A 21,282-nucleotide genomic window follows, 5' to 3' on the forward strand; every position below is an offset into this window, starting at 1 on the left:
AGGTGGTTGCTAGGGTGTTGCTAGGCGGTTGCTAAGGTGTTGCTATGGTATCCGGGGTGGTTGCTAAGGTGTTGCTAAGTGGTTGCTAGGTGGTTGCTAGGCGGTTGCTAAGGTGTTGCTATGGTATCCGGGGTGGTTGCTAAGGTGTTGCTAGGTGGTTGCTAGGTGGTTGCTAGGGTGTTGCTAGGCGGTTGCTAAGGTGTTGCTATGGTATCCGGGGTGGTTGCTAAGGTGTTGCTAGGTGGTTGCTAGGTGGTTGCTAAGGTGTTGCTAGGCGGTTGCTAAGGTGTTGCTATGGTATGCGGGGTGGTTGCTAAGGTGTTGCTAGGTGGTTGCTAGGTGGTTGCTAAGGTGTTGCTAGGCGGTTGCTAAGGTGTTGCTATGGTATCTGGGGTGGTTGCTAAGGTGTTGCTAGGTGGTTGCTAGGTGGTTGCTAAGGTGTTGCTAGGCGGTTGCTAAGGTGTTGCTATGGTATCCGGGGTGGTTGCTAAGGTGTTGCTAGGTGGTTGCTAGGTGGTTGCTAAGGTGTTGCTAGGCGGTTGCTAAGGTGTTGCTATGGTATCCGGGGTGGTTGCTAAGGTGTTGCTAGGTGGTTGCTAGGGTGTTGCTAGGCGGTTGCTAAGGTGTTGCTATGGTATCCGGGTGGTTGCTAAGGTGTTGCTAGGTGGTTGCTAGGTGGTTGCTAAGGTGTTGCTAGGCCGTTGCTAAGGTGTTGCTATGGTATCCGGGGTGGTTGCTAAGGTGTTGCTAGGTGGTTGCTAGGTGGTTGCTAAGGTGTTGCTAGGTGGTTGCTAAGGTGTTGCTATGGTATCTTGGGTGGTTGCTAAGGTGTTGCTAGGTGGTTGCTAGGTGGTTGCTAAGGTGTTGCTATGGTATCCTGGATGGTTGCTAAGGTGTTGCTAGGTGGTTGCTAGGTGGTTGCTAAGGTGTTGCTAGGCGGTTGCTAAGGTGTTGCTATGGTATCCGGGGTGGTTGCTAAGGTGTTGCTAGGTGGTTGCTAGGTGGTTGCTAAGGTGTTGCTAGGTGGTTGCTAAGGTGTTGCTATGGTATCTTGGGTGGTTGCTAAGGTGTTGCTAGGTGGTTGCTAGGTGGTTGCTAAGGTGTTGCTATGGTATCCGGGATGGTTGCTAAGGTGTTGCTAGGTGGTTGCTAGGTGGTTGCTAGGGTGTTGCTAGGCGGTTGCTAAGGTGTTGCTATGGTATCCGGTGTGGTTGCTAAGGTGTTGCTAGGCGGTTGCTAAGGTGTTGCTATGGTATCCGGGGTAGTTGCTATGGTGTTGCTAAGTGGTTGGTAGGTAACTCCTTAGCAGTTGCTAGGTGGTTGCTAAGGTGTTGCTATGGTATCTGTGGTGGTTGCTATGGTGTTTCTAGGTGGTTGCTAGGTGATTTATATGCATAAATTAGATTAAATGGTGTTTGCACGTTGCTACGCAACGTGCAAATACATCAATCAGCTATGCACGGTAGGTTGCTCTGGCCGTTCGGGGGTGTCCAAACTTTTGACCCGTGGCTCCATTACACACAGTACTGGGGGGCCGGGGTGTCCAAACTTTTGACCCGTGGCTCCATTACACACAGTACTGGGGGGCCGGGGTGTCCAAACTTTTGACCCGTGGCTCCATTACACACAGTACTGGGGGGCCGGGGTGTCCAAACTTTTGACCTAATGCTGTTTTATCCCATAGCTGCTCCATTACACACAGTACTGGAGTTCTAGCTACCTGTCCTTCGATCTAGCTGCCGTCCTCCGATTGGCCCCATTCATTCCAATGGGGCCACTTCGTACGACATTCGTACGAAATCCGTACGTCGTAACTTTTCGTAACGCATATTTTCGGAAAGAGCTCAATAAGTTCTACAGGTCCTCAATTGGTTTCATCTTCGTATTTCAAAAATTGCGACGTCCACGGGCGTGCAAAGTTCTGCCCATTCATTGTCAATGGGCAAAAAAACGCGTACTTACGAAGTTTTTACGAAAAACGTAAGTCCGATCGGAAAGCTGTATACAAGCCCACCATTCCCGATATAGACGCACGTTTTCTCTTTTGAACGAAGTCGATATTTCGAAAACTGCGGCACTAGTTAACCGGACAAAAAACAGGTGGAATAATAATAATAACTAGATTGCAGTTCCTACAGAAACTGCGAGTGTGATTGCAGTGCTGGCTGGTATCTGCTATGGTGTTGCTAAGGTGTTGCTATGGTATCCGGGGTGGTTGCTAAGGTGTTGCTAGGTGGTTGCTAAGGTGTTGCTAGCCGGTTGCTAAGGTGTTGCTATGGTATCCGGGGTGGTTGCTAAAGTGTTGCTAGGTGGTTGCTAGGGTGTTGCTAGGCGGTTGCTAAGGTGTTGCTATGGTACCCGGGGTGGTTGCTAAGGTGTTGCTAGGTGGTTGCTAGGTGGTTGCTAAGGTGTTGCTAGCCGGTTGCTAAGGTGTTGCTATGGTATCCGGGGTGGTTGCTAAGGTGTTGCTAGGTGGTTGCTAGGTGGTTGCTAGGGTGTTGCTAGGCGGTTGCTAAGGTGTTGCTATGGTATCCGGGGTGGTTGCTAAGGTGTTGCTAGGTGGTTGCTAGGGTGTTGCTAGGCGGTTGCTAAGGTGTTGCTATGGTATCCGGGGTGGTTGCTAAGGTGTTGCTAGGTGGTTGCTAGGTGGTTGCTAGGGTGTTGCTAGGCGGTTGCTAAGGTGTTGCTATGGTATCCGGGGTGGTTGCCAAGGTGTTGCTAGGTGGTTGCTAGGGTGTTGCTAGGCGGTTGCTAAGGTGTTGCTATGGTACCCGGGGTGGTTGCTAAGGTGTTGCTAGGTGGTTGCTAGGTGGTTGCTAAGGTGTTGCTAGCCGGTTGCTAAGGTGTTGCTATGGTATCTGGGGTGGTTGCTAAGGTGTTGCTAGATGGTTGCTAGGTGCTTGCTATGGTGTTGCTAGGCGGTTGCTAAGGTGTTGCTATGGTATCCAGGGTGGTTGCTAAGGTGTTGCTAGGTAGTTGCTAGGTGGTTGCTAGGGTGTTGCTAGGCGGTTGCTAAGGTGTTGCTATGGTATCCGGGGTGGTTGCTATGGTGTTTCTAGGTGGTTGCTAGGTGATGTATATGCATAAATTTGATTAAATGGTGTTTGCACGTTGCTACGCAACGTGCAAATACATCAATCAGCTATGCACGCTAGGTTGCTCTGGCCGTTCGGGGGTGTCCAAACTTTTGACCCGTGGCTCCATTACACACAGTACTGGGGGGGCCGGGGTGTCCAAACTTTTGACCCTTGGCTCCATTACACACAGTACTGGGGGGCCGGGGTGTCCAAACTTTTGACCTAACGCTGATTTATCCCATAGCTGCTCCATTACACACAGTACTGGAGTTCTAGCTACCTGTCCTTCGATCTAGCTGCCGTCCTCCGATTGGCCCCATTCATTCCAATGGGGCCACTTCGTACGACATTCGTACGAAATCCGTACGTCGTAACATTTCGTAACGCATATTTTCGGAAAGAGCTCAATAAGTTCTACAGGTCCTCAATTGGTTTCATCTTCGTATTTCAAAAATTGCGACGTCCACGGGCGTGCAAAGTTCTGCCCATTCATTGTCAATGGGCAAAAAAACGCGTACTTACGAAGTTTTTACGAAAAACGTAAGTCCGATCGGAAAGCTGTATACAAGCCCACCATTCCCGATATAGACACACGTTTTCTCTTTTGAACGAAGTCGATATTTCGAAAACTGCGGCACTAGTTAACCGGACAAAAAACAGGTGGAATAATAATAATAATAATAATAATAATAATAAGAAGAAGAAGAAGAAGAAGAATAAGACTTAAGAAGATCAATACTGTGATTGCATTACTGCAATCACACTAATAATAATAAGAAGAAGAAGAAGAAGAATAAGACTTAAGAAGATCAATACTGTGATTGCATTACTGCAATCACACTAATAATAATAATAAGAAGAATAAGACTTAAGAAGAACAATACTGTGATTGCATTACTGCAATCACACTAATAATAATAACTAGATTGCAGTTCCTACAGAAACTGCGAGTGTGATTGCAGTGCTGGCTGGTATCTGCTATGGTGTTGCTAAGGTGTTGCTAAGTGGTTGCTAAGGTGTGGCTATGGTATCCGGGGTGGTTGCTAAGGTGTTGCTAAGTGGTTGCTAGGTGGTTGCTAAGGTGTTGCTAGGCGGTTGCTAAGGTGTTGCTATGGTATCTGGGGTGGTTGCTAAGGTGTTGCTAGGTGGTTGCTAAGGTGTTGCTAGGCGGTTGCTAAGGTGTTGCTATGGTATCCAGGGTGGTTGCTAAGGTGTTGCTAGGTGGTTGCTAGGTGGTTGCTAAGGTGTTGCTAGGCGGTTGCTAAGGTGTTGCTATGGTATCCGGGGTGGTTGCTAAGGTGTTGCTAGGTGGTTGCTAGGTGGTTGCTAAGGTGTTGCTAGGCGGTTGCTAAGGTGTTGCTATGGTATCCGGGGTGGTTGCTAAGGTGTTGCTAGGTGGTTGCTAGGGTGTTGCTATGGTATCCGGGGTGGTTGCTAAGGTGTTGCTAGGTGGTTGCTAGGTGGTTGCTAGGGTGTTGCTAGGCGGTTGCTAAGGTGTTGCTATGGTATCCGGGGTGGTTGCTAAGGTGTTGCTAGGTGGTTGCTAAGGTGTTGCTAGGCGGTTGCTAAGGTGTTGCTATGGTATCCGGGGTGGTTGCTAAGGTGTTGCTAGGTGGTTGCTAAGGTGTTGCTAGGCGGTTGCTAAGGTGTTGCTATGGTATCCGGGGTGGTTGCTAAGGTGTTGCTAGGTGGTTGCTAGGGTGTTGCTAGGCGGTTGCTAAGGTGTTGCTATGGTATCCGGGGTGGTTGCTAAGGTGTTGCTAGGTGGTTGCTAGGGTGTTGCTAGGCGGTTGCTAAGGTGTTGCTATGGTATCCGGGGTGGTTGCTAAGGTGTTGCTAGGTGGTTGCTAGGTGGTTGCTAGGGTGTTGCTAGGCGGTTGCTAAGGTGTTGCTATGGTATCCGGGGTGGTTGCTAAGGTGTTGCTAGGTGGTTGCTAGGTGGTTGCTAGGGTGTTGCTAGGCGGTTGCTAAGGTGTTGCTATGGTATCCGGGGTGGTTGCTAAGGTGTTGCTAGGTGGTTGCTAGGTGGTTGCTAGGGTGTTGCTAGGCGGTTGCTAAGGTGTTGCTATGGTATCCGGGGTGGTTGCTAAGGTGTTGCTAGGTGGTTGCTAGGTGGTTGCTAGGGTGTTGCTAGGCGGTTGCTAAGGTGTTGCTATGGTATCCGGGGTGTTTGCTAAGGTGTTGCTAGGTGGTTGCTAGGTGGTTGCTAGGGTGTTGCTAGGCGGTTGCTAAGGTGTTGCTATGGTATCCGGGGTGGTTGCTAAGGTGTTGCTAGGTGGTTGCTAGGTGGTTGCTAGGGTGTTGCTAGGGGGTTGCTAAGGTGTTGCTATGGTATCTGGGGTGGTTGCTAAGGTGTTGCTAGATGGTTGCTAGGTGGTTGCTATGGTGTTGCTAGGCGGTTGCTAAGGTGTTGCTATGGTATCCGGGGTGGTTGCTATGGTGTTTCTAGGTGGTTGCTAGGTGATGTATATGCATAAATTTGATTAAATGGTGTTTGCACGTTGCTACGCAACGTGCAAATACATCAATCAGCTATGCACGCTAGGTTGCTCTGGCCGTTCGGGGGTGTCCAAACTTTTGACCCGTGGCTCCATTACACACAGTACTGGGGGGCCGGGGTGTCCAAACTTTTGACCCGTGGCTCCATTACACACAGTACTGGGGGGCCGGGGTGTCCAAACTTTTGACCTAACGCTGATTTATCCCATAGCTGCTCCATTACACACAGTACTGGAGTTCTAGCTACCTGTCCTTCGATCTAGCTGCCGTCCTCCGATTGGCCCCATTCATTCCAATGGGGCCACTTCGTACGACATTCGTACGAAATCCGTACGTCGTAACTTTTCGTAACGCATATTTTCGGAAAGAGCTCAATAAGTTCTACAGGTCCTCAATTGGTTTCATCTTAGTATTTCAAAAATTGCGACGTCCATGGGCGTGCAAAGTTCTGCCCATTCATTTTCAATGGGCAAAAAAACGCGTACTTACGAAGTTTTTACGAAAAACGTAAGTCCGATCGGAAAGCTGTATACAAGCCCACCATTCCCGATATGGACGCACGTTTTCTCTTTTGAACGAAGTCGATATTTCGAAAACTGCGGCACTAGTTAACCGGACAAAAAACAGGTGGAACTAGATTGCAGTTCCTGCAGAAACTGCGAGTGTGATTGCAGTGCTGGCTGGTATCTGCTAAGGTGTTGCTAAGGTGTTGCTATGGTATCCGGGGTGGTTGCTAAGATGTTGCTAGGTGGTTGCTAAGCTGTTGCTAGGCGGTTGCTAAGGTGTTGCTATGGTATCTGGGGTGGTTGCTAAGGTGTTGCTAGGTGGTTACTAGGTTGTTGCGAAGGTGTTGCTAGGTGGTTGCTAAGGTGTTGCTAGGCGGTTGCTAAGGTGTTGCTATGGTATTTGGGGTGGTTGCTAAGGTGTTGCTAGGTGGTTGCTAGGTGGTTGCTAGGTGGTTGCTAAGGTGTTGCTAGGCGGTTGCTAAGGTGTTGCTATGGTATCCGGGGTGGTTGCTAAGGTGTTGCTAGGTGGTTGCTAGGTGGTTGCTAGGGTGTTGCTAGGCGGTTGCTAAGGTGTTGCTATGGTATCCGGGGTGGTTGCTAAGGTGTTGCTAGGTGGTTGCTAGGTGGTTGCTAGGGTGTTGCTAGGCGGTTGCTAAGGTGTTGCTATGGTATCCGGGGTGGTTGCTAAGGTGTTGCTAGGTGGTTGCTAGGTGGTTGCTAGGGTGTTGCTAGGCGGTTGCTAAGGTGTTGCTATGGTATCCGGGGTGGTTGCTAAGGTGTTGCTAGTTGGTTGCTAGGTGGTTGCTAAGGTGTTGCTAGGCGGTTGCTAAGGTGTTGCTATGGTATCCGGGGTGGTTGCTAAGGTGTTGCTAGGTGGTTGCTAGGTGGTTGCTAAGGTGTTGCTAGGCGGTTGCTAAGGTGTTGCTATGGTATCCGGGGTGGTTGCTAGGGTGTTGCTAGGTGGTTGCTAGGTGGTTGCTAAGGTGTTGCTAGGCGGTTGCTAAGGTGTTGCTATGGTATCCGGGGTGGTTGCTAAGGTGTTGCTAGGTGGTTGCTAGGTGGTTGCTAGGGTGTTGCTAGGCGGTTGCTAAGGTGTTGCTATGGTATCCGGGGTGGTTGCTAAGGTGTTGCTAGGTGGTTGCTAGGTGGTTGCTAGGGTGTTGCTAGGCGGTTGCTAAGGTGTTGCTATGGTATCCGGGGTGGTTGCTAAGGTGTTGCTAGGTGGTTGCTAGGTGGTTGCTAAGGTGTTGCTAGGCGGTTGCTAAGGTGTTGCTATGGTATCCGGGGTGGTTGCTAAGGTGTTGCTAGGTGGTTGCTAGGTGGTTGCTAAGGTGTTGCTAGGCGGTTGCTAAGGTGTTGCTATGGTATCCAGGGTGGTTGCTAAGGTGTTGCTAGGTGGTTGCTAGGTGATGTATATGCATAAATTAGATTAAATGGTGTTTGCACGTTGCGTAGCAACGTGCAAATACATCAATCAGCTATGCACGCTAGGTTGCTTTGGCCGTTCGGGGGTGTCCAAACTTTTGACCCGTGGCTCCATTACACACAGTACTGGGGGGGCCGGGGTGTCCAAACTTTTGACCCGTGGCTCCATTACACACAGTACTGGGGGGCCGGGGTGTCCAAACTTTTGACCTAATGCTGTTTTATCCCATAGCTGCTCCATTACACACAGTACTGGAGTTCTAGCTACCTGTCCTTCGATCTAGCTGCCGTCCTCCGATTGGCCCCATTCATTCCAATAGGGCCACTTCGTACGACAATTGTACGAAATCCGTACGACGTAACTTTTCGTAACGCATATTTTCGGAAAGAGCTCAATAAGTTCTACAGGTCCTCAATTGGTTTCATCTTCGTATTTCAAAAGTTGCGACGTCCACGGGCGTGCTAAGTTCTGGCCATTCATTTTCAATGGGCAAAAAAACGCGTACTTACGAAGTTTTTACGAAAAACGTAAATCCGATCGGAAAGCTGTATACAAGCCCACCATTCCCGATAAGGACGCACGTTTTCTCTTTTGGACGAAGTCGATATTTCGAAAACTGCGGCACTAGTTAACCGGACAAAAAACAGGTGGAATAATAATAATAATAATAATAATAAGAAGAAGAAGAAGAATAAGACTTAAGAAGAACAATACTGTGATTGCATTACTGCAATCACACTAATAATAATAATAAGAAGAAGAAGAATAAGACTTAAGAAGATCAGTACTGTGATTGCATTACTGCAATCACACTAATAATAAGAAGAAGAAGAAGAAGAATAAGACTTAAGAAGAACAATACTGTGATTGCATTACTGCAATCACACTAATAATAATAATAATAAGAAGAAGAAGAAGAAGAAGAAGAAGAATAAGACTTAAGAAGATCAATACTGTGATTGCATTACTGCAATCACACTAATAATAATAATAATAATAACTAGATTGCAGTTCCTACAGAAACTGCGAGTGTGATTGCAGTGCTGGCTGGTATCTGCTATGGTGTTGCTAAGGTGTTGCTAAGTGGTTGCTAAGGTGTGGCTATGGTATCCGGGGTGGTTGCTAAGGTGTTGCTAAGTGGTTGCTAGGTGGTTGCTAAGGTGTTGCTAGGCGGTTGCTAAGGTGTTGCTATGGTATCTGGGGTGGTTGCTAAGGTGTTGCTAGGTGGTTGCTAAGGTGTTGCTAGGCGGTTGCTAAGGTGTTGCTATGGTATCCAGGGTGGTTGCTAAGGTGTTGCTAGGTGGTTGCTAAGGTGTTGCTAGGCGGTTGCTAAGGTGTTGCTATGGTATCCGGGGTGGTTGCTAAGGTGTTGCTAGGTGGTTGCTAGGGTGTTGCTAGGCGGTTGCTAAGGTGTTGCTATGGTATCCGGGGTGGTTGCTAAGGTGTTGCTAGGTGGTTGCTAGGGTGTTGCTAGGCGGTTGCTAAGGTGTTGCTATGGTATCCGGGGTGGTTGCTAAGGTGTTGCTAGGTGGTTGCTAGGTGGTTGCTAGGGTGTTGCTAGGCGGTTGCTAAGGTGTTGCTATGGTATCCGGGGTGGTTGCTAAGGTGTTGCTAGGTGGTTGCTAGGTGGTTGCTAGGGTGTTGCTAGGCGGTTGCTAAGGTGTTGCTATGGTATCCGGGGTGGTTGCTAAGGTGTTGCTAGGTGGTTGCTAGGGTGTTGCTAGGCGGTTGCTAAGGTGTTGCTATGGTATCCTGGGTGGTTGCTAAGGTGTTGCTAGGTGGTTGCTAGGTGGTTGCTAGGGTGTTGCTAGGCGGTTGCTAAGGTGTTGCTATGGTATCCGGGGTGGTTGCTAAGGTGTTGCTAGGTGGTTGCTAGGTGGTTGCTAGGTTGTTGCTAGGCGGTTGCTAAGGTGTTGCTATGGTATCCGGGGTGGTTGCTAAGGTGTTGCTAGGTGGTTGCTAGGGTGTTGCTAGGCGGTTGCTTAGGTGTTGCTATGGTATCCGGGGTGGTTGCTAAGGTGTTGCTAGGTGGTTGCTAGGTGGTTGCTAGGGTGTTGCTAGGCGGTTGCTAAGGTGTTGCTATGGTATCCGGGGTGGTTGCTAAGGTGTTGCTAGGTGGTTGCTAGGTGGTTGGTAAGGTGTTGCTATCCGGTTGCTAAGGTGTTGCTATGGTATCCGGGGTGGTTGCTTAGGTGTTGCTAGGTGGTTGCTAGGGTGTTGCTAGGCGGTTGCTAAGGTGTTGCTATGGTATCCGGGGTGGTTGCTAAGGTGTTGCTAGGTGGTTGCTAGGTGGTTGCTAGGGTGTTGCTAGGCGGTTGCTAAGGTGTTGCTATGGTATCCGGGGTGGTTGCTAAGGTGTTGCTTGGTGGTTGCTAGGTGGTTGCTAAGTTGTTGCTAGGCGGTTGCTAAGGTGTTGCTATGGTATCCGGGGTGGTTGCTAAGGTGTTGCTAGGTGGTTGCTAGGCGGTTGCTAAGGTGTTGCTATGGTATCCGGAGTGGTTGCTAAGGTGTTGCTAAGTGGTTGCTATGCGGTTGCTAAGGTGTTGCTAGGCGGTTGCTAAGGTGTTGCTATGGTATCCGGGGAGGTTGCTAAGGTGTTGCTAGGTGGTTGCTAGGTGGTTGCTAAGGTGTTGCTAGGTGGTTGCTAAGGTGTTGCTATGGTATCTGTGGTGGTTGCTATGGTGTTTCTAGGTGATTTATATGCATAAATTAGATTAAATGGTGTTTGCACGTTGCTATGCAACGTGCAAATACATCAATCAGCTATGCACGCTAGGTTGCTCTGGCCGTTCGGGGGTGTCCAAACTTTTGACCCATGGCTCCATTACACACAGTACTGGGGGGCCGGGGTGTCCAAACTTTTGACCCATGGCTCCATTACACACAGTACTGGGGGGGGGCCGGGGTGTCCAAACTTTTGACCTAACGCTGATTTATCCCATAGCTGCTCCATTACACACAGTACTGGAGTTCTAGCTACCTGTCCTTCGATCTAGCTGCCGTCCTCCGATTGGCCCCATTCATTCCAATGGGGCCACTTCGTACGACATTCGTACGAAATCCGTACGTCGTAACTTTTCGTAACGCATATTTTCGGAAAGAGCTCAATAAGTTCTACAGGTCCTCAATTGGTTTCATCTTCGTATTTCAAAAATTGCGACGTCCACGGGCGTGCAAAGTTCTGCCCATTCATTTTCAATGGGCAAAAAAACGCGTACTTACGAAGTTTTTACGAAAAACGTAAGTCCGATCGGAAAGCTGTATACAAGCCCACCATTCCCGATATGGACGCACGTTTTCTCTTTTGAACGAAGTCGATATTTCGAAAACTGCGGCACTAGTTAACCGGACAAAAAACAGGTGGAACTAGATTGCAGTTCCTACAGAAACTGCGAGTGTGATTGCAGTGCTGGCTGGTATCTGCTATGGTGTTGCTAAGGTGTTGCTAAGTGGTTGCTAAGGTGTGGCTATGGTATCCGGGGTGGTTGCTAAGGTGTTGCTAAGTGGTTGCTAGGTGGTTGCTAAGGTGTTGCTAGGCGGTTGCTAAGGTGTTGCTATGGTATCTGGGGTGGTTGCTAAGGTGTTGCTAGGTGGTTGCTAAGGTGTTGCTAGGCGGTTGCTAAGGTGTTGCTATGGTATCCAGGGTGGTTGCTAAGGTGTTGCTAGGTGGTTGCTAGGTGGTTGCTAAGGTGTTGCTAGGCGGTTGCTAAGGTGTTGCTATGGTATCCGGGGTGGTTGCTAAGGTGTTGCTAGGTGGTTGCTAGGTGGTTGCTAAGGTGTTGCTAGGCGGTTGCTAAGGTGTTGCTATGGTATCCGGGGTGGTTGCTAAGGTGTTGCTAGGTGGTTGCTAGGGTGTTGCTATGGTATCCGGGGTGGTTGCTAAGGTGTTGCTAGGTGGTTGCTAGGTGGTTGCTAGGGTGTTGCTAGGCGGTTGCTAAGGTGTTGCTATGGTATCCGGGGTGGTTGCTAAGGTGTTGCTAGGTGGTTGCTAAGGTGTTGCTAGGCGGTTGCTAAGGTGTTGCTTTGGTATCCAGGGTGGTTGCTAAGGTGTTGCTAGGTGGTTGCTAAGGTGTTGCTAGGCGGTTGCTAAGGTGTTGCTATGGTATCCGGGGTGGTTGCTAAGGTGTTGCTAGGTGGTTGCTAGGGTGTTGCTAGGCGGTTGCTAAGGTGTTGCTATGGTATCCGGGGTGGTTGCTAAGGTGTTGCTAGGTGGTTGCTAGGGTGTTGCTAGGCGGTTGCTAAGGTGTTGCTATGGTATCCGGGGTGGTTGCTAAGGTGTTGCTAGGTGGTTGCTAGGTGGTTGCTAGGGTGTTGCTAGGCGGTTGCTAAGGTGTTGCTATGGTATCCGGGGTGGTTGCTAAGGTGTTGCTAGGTGGTTGCTAGGTGGTTGCTAGGGTGTTGCTAGGCGGTTGCTAAGGTGTTGCTATGGTATCCGGGGTGGTTGCTAAGGTGTTGCTAGGTGGTTGCTAGGTGGTTGCTAGGGTGTTGCTAGGCGGTTGCTAAGGTGTTGCTATGGTATCCGGGGTGGTTGCTAAGGTGTTGCTAGGTGGTTGCTAGGTGGTTGCTAGGGTGTTGCTAGGCGGTTGCTAAGGTGTTGCTATGGTATCCGGGGTGTTTGCTAAGGTGTTGCTAGGTGGTTGCTAGGTGGTTGCTAGGGTGTTGCTAGGCGGTTGCTAAGGTGTTGCTATGGTATCCGGGGTGGTTGCTAAGGTGTTGCTAGGTGGTTGCTAGGTGGTTGCTAGGGTGTTGCTAGGGAGTTGCTAAGGTGTTGCTATGGTATCCGGGGTGGTTGCTAAGGCGTTGCTAGGTGGTTGCTAAGGTGTTGCTAGGCGGTTGCTAAGGTGTTGCTATGGTATCCGGGGTGGTTGCTAAGGTGTTGCTAGGTGGTTGCTAGGTGGTTGCTAAGGTGTTGCTAGGCGGTTGCTAAGGTGTTGCTATGGTATCCGGGGTGGTTGCTAAGGTGTTGCTAGGTGGTTGCTAGGTGGTTGCTAGGGTGTTGCTAGGCGGTTGCTAAGGTGTTGCTATGGTATCCAGGGTGGTTGCTAAGGTGTTGCTAGGTGGTTGCTAGGCGGTTGCTAAGGTGTTGCTATGGTATCCGGGGTGGTTGCTAAGGTGTTGCTAGGTGGTTGCTAGGGTGTTGCTAGGCGGTTGCTAAGGTGTTGCTATGGTATCCGGGGTGGTTGCTAAGGTGTTGCTAGGTGGTTGCTAGGTGGTTGCTAGGGTGTTGCTAGGCGGTTGCTAAGGTGTTGCTATGGTATCCGGGGTGGTTGCTAAGGTGTTGCTAGGTGGTTGCTAGGTGGTTGCTAGGGTGTTGCTAGGCGGTTGCTAAGGTGTTGCTATGGTATCCGGGGTGGTTGCTAAGGTGTTGCTAGGTGGTTGCTAGGTGGTTGCTAAGGTGTTGCTATGGTATCCGGGGTGGTTGCTAAGGTGTTGCTAGGTGGTTGCTAGGGTGTTGCTAGGCGGTTGCTAAGGTGTTGCTATGGTATCTGGGGTGGTTGCTAAGGTGTTGCTAGGTGGTTGCTAGGTGGTTGCTAGAGTGTTGCTAGGCGGTTGCTAAGGTGTTGCTATGGTATCCGGGGTGGTTGCTAAGGTGTTGCTAGGTGGTTGCTAGGTGGTTGCTAGGGTGTTGCTAGGCGGTTGCTAAGGTGTTGCTATGGTATCCGGGGTGGTTGCTAAGGTGTTGCTAGGTGGTTGCTAGGTGGTTGCTAGGGTGTTGCTAGGCGGTTGCTAAGGTGTTGCTATGGTATCCGGGGTGGTTGCTAAGGTGTTGCTAGGTGGTTGCTAGGTGGTTGCTAGGTGGTTGCTAGGGTGTTGCTAGGCGGTTGCTAAGGTGTTGCTATGGTATCCGGGGTGGTTGCTAAGGTGTTGCTAGGTGGTTGCTAGGCGGTTGCTAAGGTGTTGCTATGGTATCCGGGGTGGTTGCTAAGGTGTTGCTAAGTGGTTGCTATGCGGTTGCTAAGGTGTTGCTAGACGGTTGCTAAGGTGTTGCTATGGTATCCGGGGAGGTTGCTAAGGTGTTGCTAGGTGGTTGCTAGGTGGTTGCTAAGGTGTTGCTAGGCGGTTGCTAAGGTGTTGCTATGGTATCTGTGGTGGTTGCTATGGTGATTCTAGGTGGTTGCTAGGAGATTTATATGCATAAATTAGATTAAATGGTGTTTGCACGTTGCTACGCAACGTGCAAATACATCAATCAGCTATGTACGCTAGGTTGCTCTGGCCGTTCGGGGGTGTCCAAACTTTTGACCCGTGGCTCCATAACACACAGTACTGGGGGGCCGGGGTGTCCAAACTTTTGACCCATGGCTCCATTACACACAGTACTGGGGGGCCAGGGTGTCCAAACTTTTGACCTAATGCTGTTTTATCCCATAGCTGCTCCATTACACACAGTACTGGAGTTCTAGCTACCTGTCCTTCGATCTAGCTGCCGTCCTCCGATTGGCCCCATTCATTCCAATGGGGCCACTTCGTACGACATTCGTACGAAATCCGTACGTCGTAACTTTTCGTAACGCATATTTTCGGAAAGAGCTCAATAAGTTCTACAGGTCCTCAATTGGTTTCATCTTCGTATTTCAAAAATTGCGACGTCCATGGGCGTGCAAAGTTCTGCCCATTCATTTTCAATGGGCAAAAAAACGCGTACTTACGAAGTTTTTACGAAAAACGTAAGTCCGATCGGAAAGCTGTATACAAGCCCACCATTCCCGATATGGACGCACGTTTTCTCTTTTGAACGAAGTCGTTATTTCGAAAACTGCGGCACTAGTTAACCGGACAAAAAACAGGTGGAATAATAATAATAACTAGATTGCAGTTCCTACAGAAACTGCGAGTGTGATTGCAGTGCTGGCTGGTATCTGCTATGGTGTTGCTAAGGTGTTGCTAAGTGGTTGCTAGGTGGTTGCTGAGGTGTTGCTAGGTGGTTGCTAAGCTGTTGCAATGGTATCCGGGGTGGTTGCTAAGGTGTTGCTAGGTGGTTGCTAGGTGGTTGCTAAGTTGTTGCTAGGCGGTTGCTAAGGTGTTGCTATGGTATCCGGGGTGGTTTCTAAGGTGTTGCTAGGTGGTTGCTAGGTGGTTGCTAGGGTGTTGCTAGGCGGTTGCTAAGGTGTTGCTATGGTATCCGGGGTGGTTGCTAAGGTGTTGCTAGGTGGTTGCTAGGTGGTTGCTAAGGTGTTGCTAGGTGGTTGATAAGGTGTTGCTAGGCGGTTGCTAAGGTGTTGCTATGGTATCCGGGGTGGTTGCTAAGTTGTTGCTAGGTGGTTGCTAAGGTGTTGCTATGGTATCCGGGGTGGTTGCTAAGGTGTTGCTAGGTGGTTGCTAGGTGGTTGCTAGGGTGTTGCTAGGTGGTTGCTAAGGTGTTGCTATGGTATCCGGGGTGGTTGCTAAGGTGTTGCTAGGTGGTTGCTAGGTGGTTGCTAAGCGGTTGCTAAGGTGTTGCTATGGTGTCCGGGGTGGTTGCTAAGGTGTTGCTAAGTGGTTGCTAGGTGGTTGCTAAGGTGTTGCTAGGCGGTTGCTAAGGTGTTGCTATGGTATCCAGGGTGGTTGCTAAGGTGTTGCTAGGTGGTTGCTAGGGTGTTGCTAGGCAGTTGCTAAGGTGTTGCTATGGTATCCGGGGTGGTTGCTAAGGTGTTGCTAGGTGGTTGCTAGGTGGTTGCTAGGGTGTTGCTAGGCGGTTGCTAAGGTGTTGCTATGGTATCCAGGGTGGTTGCTAAGGTGTTGCTAGGTGGTTGCTAGGTTGTTGCTAGGGTGTTGCTAGGCGGTTGCTAAGGTGTTGCTATGGTATCCGGGGTGGTTGCTAAGGTGTTGCTAGGTGGTTGCTAGGTGGTTGCTAAGGTGTTGCTAGGCGGTTGCTAAGGTGTTGCTATGGTATCCGGGGTGGTTGCTAAGGTGTTGCTAGGTGGTTGCTAGGTGGTTGCTAGGGTGTTGCTAGGCGGTTGCTAAGGTGTTGCTATGGTATCCGGGGTGGTTGCTAAGGTGTTGCTAGGGTGTTGCTAGGGTGTTGCTAGGCGGTTGCTAAGGTGTTGCTATGGTATCCGGGGTGGTTGCTAAGGTGTTGCTAGGTGGTTGCTAGGCGGTTGCTAAGGTGTTGCTATGGTATCCGGGGTGGTTGCTAAGGTGTTGCTAAGTGGTTGCTATGCGGTTGCTAAGGTGTTGCTAGGCGGTTGCTAAGGTGTTGCTATGGTATCCGGGGAGGTTGCTAAGGTGTTGCTAGGTGGTTGCTAGGTGGTTGCTAAGGTGTTGCTAGGCGGTTGCTAAGGTGTTGCTATGGTATCTGTGGTGGTTGCTATGGTGTTTCTAGGTGGTTGCTAGGTGATTTATATGCATAAATTAGATTAAATGGTGTTTGCACGTTGCTACGCAACGTGCAAATACATCAATCAGCTATGCACGCTAGGTTGCTCTGGCCGTTCGGGGGTGTCCAAACTTTTGACCCGTGGCTCCATTACACACAGTACTAGGGGGCCGGGGTGTCCAAACTTTTGACCCATGGCTCCATTACACACAGTACTGGGGGGGGCCAGGGTGTCCAAACTTTTGACCTAACGCTGATTAATCCCATAGCTGCTCCATTACACACAGTACTGGAGTTCTAGCTACCTGTCCTTCGATCTAGCTGCCGTCCTCCGATTGGCCCCATTCATTCCAATGGGGCCACTTCGTACGACATTCGTACGAAATCCGTACGTCGTAACTTTTCGTAACGCATATTTTCGGAAAGAGCTCAATAAGTTCTACAGGTCCTCAATTGGTTTCATCTTCGTATTTCAAAAATTGCGACGTCCACGGGCGTGCAAAGTTCTGCCCATTCATTTTCAATGGGCAAAAAAACGCGTACTTACGAAGTTTTTACGAAAAACGTAAGTCCGATCGGAAAGCTGTATACAAGCCCACCATTCCCGATATGGACGCACGTTTTCTCTTTTGAACGAAGTCGATATTTCGAAAACTGCGGCACTAGTTAACCGGACAAAAAACAGGTGGAATAATAATAATAACTAGATTGCAGTTCCTGCAGAAACTGCGAGTGTGATTGCAGTGCTGGCTGGTATCTGCTGTGGTGTTGCTAAGGTGTTGCTAAGTGGTTGCTAAGGTGTGGCTATGGTATCCGGGGTGGTTGCTAAGGTGTTGCTAAGTGGTTGATAGGTGGTTGCTAAGGTGTTGCTAGGCGGTTGCTAAGGTGTTGCTATGGTATCTGGGGTGGTTGCTAAGGTGCTGCTAGGTTGTTGCTAAGGTGTTGCTAGGCGGTTGCTAAGGTGTTGCTATGGTATCCGGGGTGGTTGCTAAGGTGTTGCTAGGTGGTTGCTAAGGTGTTGCTAGGCGGTTGCTAAGGTGTTGCTATGGTATCCGGGGTGGTTGCTAAGGTGTTGCTAGGTGGTTGCTAGGTGGTTGCTAAGGTGTTGCTAGGCGGTTGCTAAGGTGTTGCTATGGTATCCGGGGTGGTTGCTAAGGTGTTGCTAGGTGGTTGCTAGGGTGTTGCTAGGCGGTTGCTAAGGTGTTGCTATGGTATCCGGGGTGGTTGCTAAGGTGTTGCTAGGTGGTTGCTAGGTGGTTGCTAGGGTGTTGCTAGGCGGTTGCTAAGGTGTTGCTATGGTATCCGGGGTGGTTGCTAAGGTGTTGCTAGGTGGTTGCTAGGTGGTTGCTAGGGTGTTGCTAGGCGGTTGCTAAGGTGTTGCTATGGTATCCGGGGTGGTTGCTAAGGTGTTGCTAGGTGGTTGCTAGGTGGTTGCTAGGGTGTTGCTAGGTGGTTGCTAAGGTGTTGCTATGGTATCCGGGGTGGTTGCTAAGGTGTTGCTAGGTGGTTGCTAGGTGGTTGCTAGGGTGTTGCTAGGCGGTTGCTAAGGTGTTGCTATGGTATCCGGGGTGGTTGCTAAGGTGTTGCTAGGTGGTTGCTAGGTGGTTGCTAAGGTGTTGCTATGGTATCTGGGGTGGTTGCTAAGGTGTTGCTAGGTGGTTGCTAGGTGGTTGCTAGGGTGTTGCTAGGCGGTTGCTAAGGTGTTGCTATGGTATCCGGGGTGGTTGCTAAGGTGTTGCTAGGTGGTTGCTAGGTGGTTGCTAAGGTGTTGCTAGGCGGTTGCTAAGGTGTTGCTATGGTATCCGGGGTGGTTGCTAAGGTGTTGCTAGGTGGTTGCTAGGTGGTTGCTAAGGTGTTGCTAGGCGGTTGCTAAGGTGTTGCTATGGTATCCGGGGTGGTTGCTAAGGTGTTGCTAGGTGGTTGCTAGGGTGTTGCTAGGCGGTTGCTAAGGTGTTGCTATGGTATCCGGGGTGGTTGCTAAGGTGTTGCTAGGTGGTTGCTAGGTGGTTCCTAGGGTGTTGCTAGGCGGTTGCTAAGGTGTTGCTATGGTATCCGGGGTGGTTGCTAAGGTGTTGCTAGGTGGTTGCTAGGGTGTTGCTAGGCGGTTGCTAAGGTGTTGCTATGGTATCCGGGGTGGTTGCTAAGGTGTTGCTAGGTGGTTGCTAGGTGGTTGCTAGGGTGTTGCTAGGCGGTTGCTAAGGTGTTGCTATGGTATCCGGGGTGGTTGCTAAGGTGTTGCTAGGTGGTTGCTAGGTGGTTGCTAGGGTGTTGCTAGGCGGTTGCTAAGGTGTTGCTATGGTATCCGGGGTGGTTGCTAAGGTGTTGCTAGGTGGTTGCTAGGTGGTTGCTAAGGTGTTGCTATGGTATCTGGGGTGGTTGCTAAGGTGTTGCTAGATGGTTGCTAGGTGGTTGCTATGGTGTTGCTAGGCGGTTGCTAAGGTGTTGCTATGGTATCCGGGGTGGTTGCTATGGTGTTTCTAGGTGGTTGCTAGGTGATGTATATGCATAAATTTGATTAAATGGTGTTTGCACGTTGCTACGCAACGTGCAAATACATCAATCAGCTATGCACGCTAGGTTGCTCTGGCCGTTCGGGGGTGTCCAAACTTTTGACCCGTGGCTCCATTACACACAGTACTGGGGGGCCGGGGTGTCCAAACTTTTGACCCGTGGCTCCATTACACACAGTACTGGGGGGCCGGGGTGTCCAAACTTTTGACCTAACGCTGATTTATCCCATAGCTGCTCCATTACACACAGTACTGGAGTTCTAGCTACCTGTCCTTCGATCTAGCTGCCGTCCTCCGATTGGCCCCATTCATTCCAATGGGGCCACTTCGTACGACATTCGTACGAAATCCGTACGTCGTAACTTTTCGTAACGCATATTTTCGGAAAGAGCTCAATAAGTTCTACAGGTCCTCAATTGGTTTCATCTTAGTATTTCAAAAATTGCGACGTCCACGGGCGTGCAAAGTTCTGCCCATTCATTTTCAATGGGCAAAAAAACGCGTACTTACGAAGTTTTTACGAAAAACGTAAGTCCGATCGGAAAGCTGTATACAAGCCCACCATTCCCGATATGGACGCACGTTTTCTCTTTTGAACGAAGTCGATATTTCGAAAACTGCGGCACTAGTTAACCGGACAAAAAACAGGTGGAATAATAATAATAACTAGATTGCAGTTCCTACAGAAACTGCGAGTGTGATTGCAGTGCTGGCTGGTATCTGCTATGGTGTTGCTAAGGTGTTGCTAAGTGGTTGCTAAGGTGTGGCTATGGTATCCGGGGTGGTTGCTAAGGTGTTGCTAAGTGGTTGCTAGGTGGTTGCTAAGGTGTTGCTAGGCAGTTGCTAAGGTGTTGCTATGGTATCTGGGGTGGTTGCTAAGGTGTTGCTAGGTGGTTGCTAAGGTGTTGCTAGGCGGTTGCTAAGGTGTTGCTATGGTATCCAGGGTGGTTGCTAAGGTGTTGCTAGGTGGTTGCTAGGTGGTTGCTAAGGTGTTGCTAGGCGGTTGCTAAGGTGTTGCTATGGTATCCGGGGTGGTTGCTAAGGTGTTGCTAGGTGGTTGCTAGGTGGTTGCTAAGGTGTTGCTAGGCGGTTGCTAAGGTGTTGCTATGGTATCCGGGGTGGTTGCTAAGGTGTTGCTAGGTGGTTGCTAGGGTGTTGCTATGGTATCCGGAGTGGTTGCTAAGGTGTTGCTAGGTGGTTGCTAGGTGGTTGCTAGGGTGTTGCTAGGCGGTTGCTAAGGTGTTGCTATGGTATCCGGGGTGGTTGCTAAGGTGTTGCTAGGTGGTTGCTAAGGTGTTGCTAGGCGGTTGCTAAGGTGTTGCTATGGTATCCGGGGTGGTTGCTAAGGTGTTGCTAGGTGGTTGCTAAGGTGTTGCTAGGCGGTTGCTAAGGTGTTGCTATGGTATCCGGGGTGGTTGCTAAGGTGTTGCTAGGTGGTTGCTAGGGTGTTGCTAGGCGGTTGCTAAGGTGTTGCTATGGTATCCGGGGTGGTTGCTAAGGTGTTGCTAGGTGGTTGCTAGGGTGTTGCTAGGCGGTTGCTAAGGTGTTGCTATGGTATCCGGGGTGGTTGCTAAGGTGTTGCTAGGTGGTTGCTAGGTGGTTGCTAGGGTGTTGCTAGGCGGTTGCTAAGGTGTTGCTATGGTATCCGGGGTGGTTGCTAAGGTGTTGCTAGGTGGTTGCTAGGTGGTTGCTAGGGTGTTGCTAGGCGGTTGCTAAGGTGTTGCTATGGTATCTGGGGTGGTTACTAAGGTGTTGCTAGGTGGTTGCTAGGTGGTTGCTAAGGTGTTGCCAGGCGGTTGCTAAGGTGTTGCTATGGTATCTGGGGTGGTTGCTAAGGTGTTGCTAGGTGGTTGCTAGGTGGTTGCTAGGGTGTTGCTAGGCGGTTGCTAAGGTGTTGCTATGGTATCCGGGATGGTTGCCAAGGTGTTGCTAGGTGGTTGCTAGGTGGTTGCTAGGGTGTTGCTAGGCGGTTGCTAAGGTGTTGCTATGGTATCCGGGGTGGTTGCTATGGTGTTTCTAGGTGGTTGCTAGGTGATGTATATGCATCAATTAGATTAAATGGTGTTTGCACGTTGCTACGCAACGTGCAAATACATCAATCAGCTATGCACGCTAGGTTGCTCTGGCCGTTCGGGGGTGTCCAAACTTTTGACCCGTGGCTCCATTACACACAGTACTGGGGGGCCGGGGTGTCCAAACTTTTGACCCATGGCTCCATTACACACAGTACTGGGGGGGGGCCGGGGTGTCCAAACTTTTGACCTAACGCTGATTTATCCCATAGCTGCTCCATACACTCACAGTACTGGAGTTCTAGCTACCTGTCCTTCGATCTAGCTGCCGTCCTCCGATTGGCCCCATTCATTCCAATGGGGCCACTTCGTACGACATTCGTACGAAATCCGTACGTCGTAACTTTTCGTAACGCATATTTTCGGAAAGAGCTCAATAAGTTCTACAGGTCCTCAATTGGTTTCATCTTCGTATTTCAAAAATTGCGACGTCCACGGGCGTGCAAAGTTCTGCCCATTCATTTTCAATGGTCAAAAAAACGCGTACTTACGAAGTTTTTACGAAAAACGTAAGTCCGATCGGAAAGCTGTATACAAGCCCACCATTCCCGATATGGACGCACGTTTTCTCTTTTGAACGAAGTCGATATTTCGAAAACTGCGGCACTAGTTAACCGGACAAAAAACAGGTGGAATAATAATAATAATAATAATAATAATAATAATAATAATAAGAATAAGACTTAAGAAGAACAATACTGTGATTGCATTACTGCAATCACACTAATAATAATAATAATAATAATAAGAAGAAGAAGAATAAGACTTAAGAAGAACAATACTGTGATTGCATTACTGCAATCACACTAATAAGAAGAAGAAGAAGAAGAATAAGACTTAAGAAGAACAATACTGTGATTGCATTACTGCAATCACACTAATAATAATAATAAGAA

The 21,282-nt window shown here is 49.6% G+C and overlaps 1 long non-coding RNA gene across 2 annotated transcripts; it reads left to right on the forward strand.

Annotated features, from left to right (window-relative positions):
* The first annotated feature begins 2,049 nt into the window (after positions 1-2,049).
* On the forward strand, positions 2,050-20,679 carry LOC125805057 (uncharacterized). Of its 2 annotated transcripts, none has more exons than XR_007441339.1 (3): positions 2,050-3,059; positions 7,478-7,533; positions 20,431-20,679. It is a non-coding gene; the product is annotated as an uncharacterized LOC125805057 (long non-coding RNA). The 2 variants fall into 2 exon arrangements; XR_007441338.1 differs by lacking the exon at positions 20,431-20,679 and adding an exon at positions 18,382-18,599.
* Positions 20,680-21,282: the final 603 nt, after the last annotated feature.

The sequence above is a fragment of the Astyanax mexicanus genome, chromosome 11 (assembly GCF_023375975.1).
Source record: "Astyanax mexicanus isolate ESR-SI-001 chromosome 11, AstMex3_surface, whole genome shotgun sequence".
NCBI classification, from domain to species: Eukaryota; Metazoa; Chordata; class Actinopteri; order Characiformes; family Acestrorhamphidae; genus Astyanax; species Astyanax mexicanus.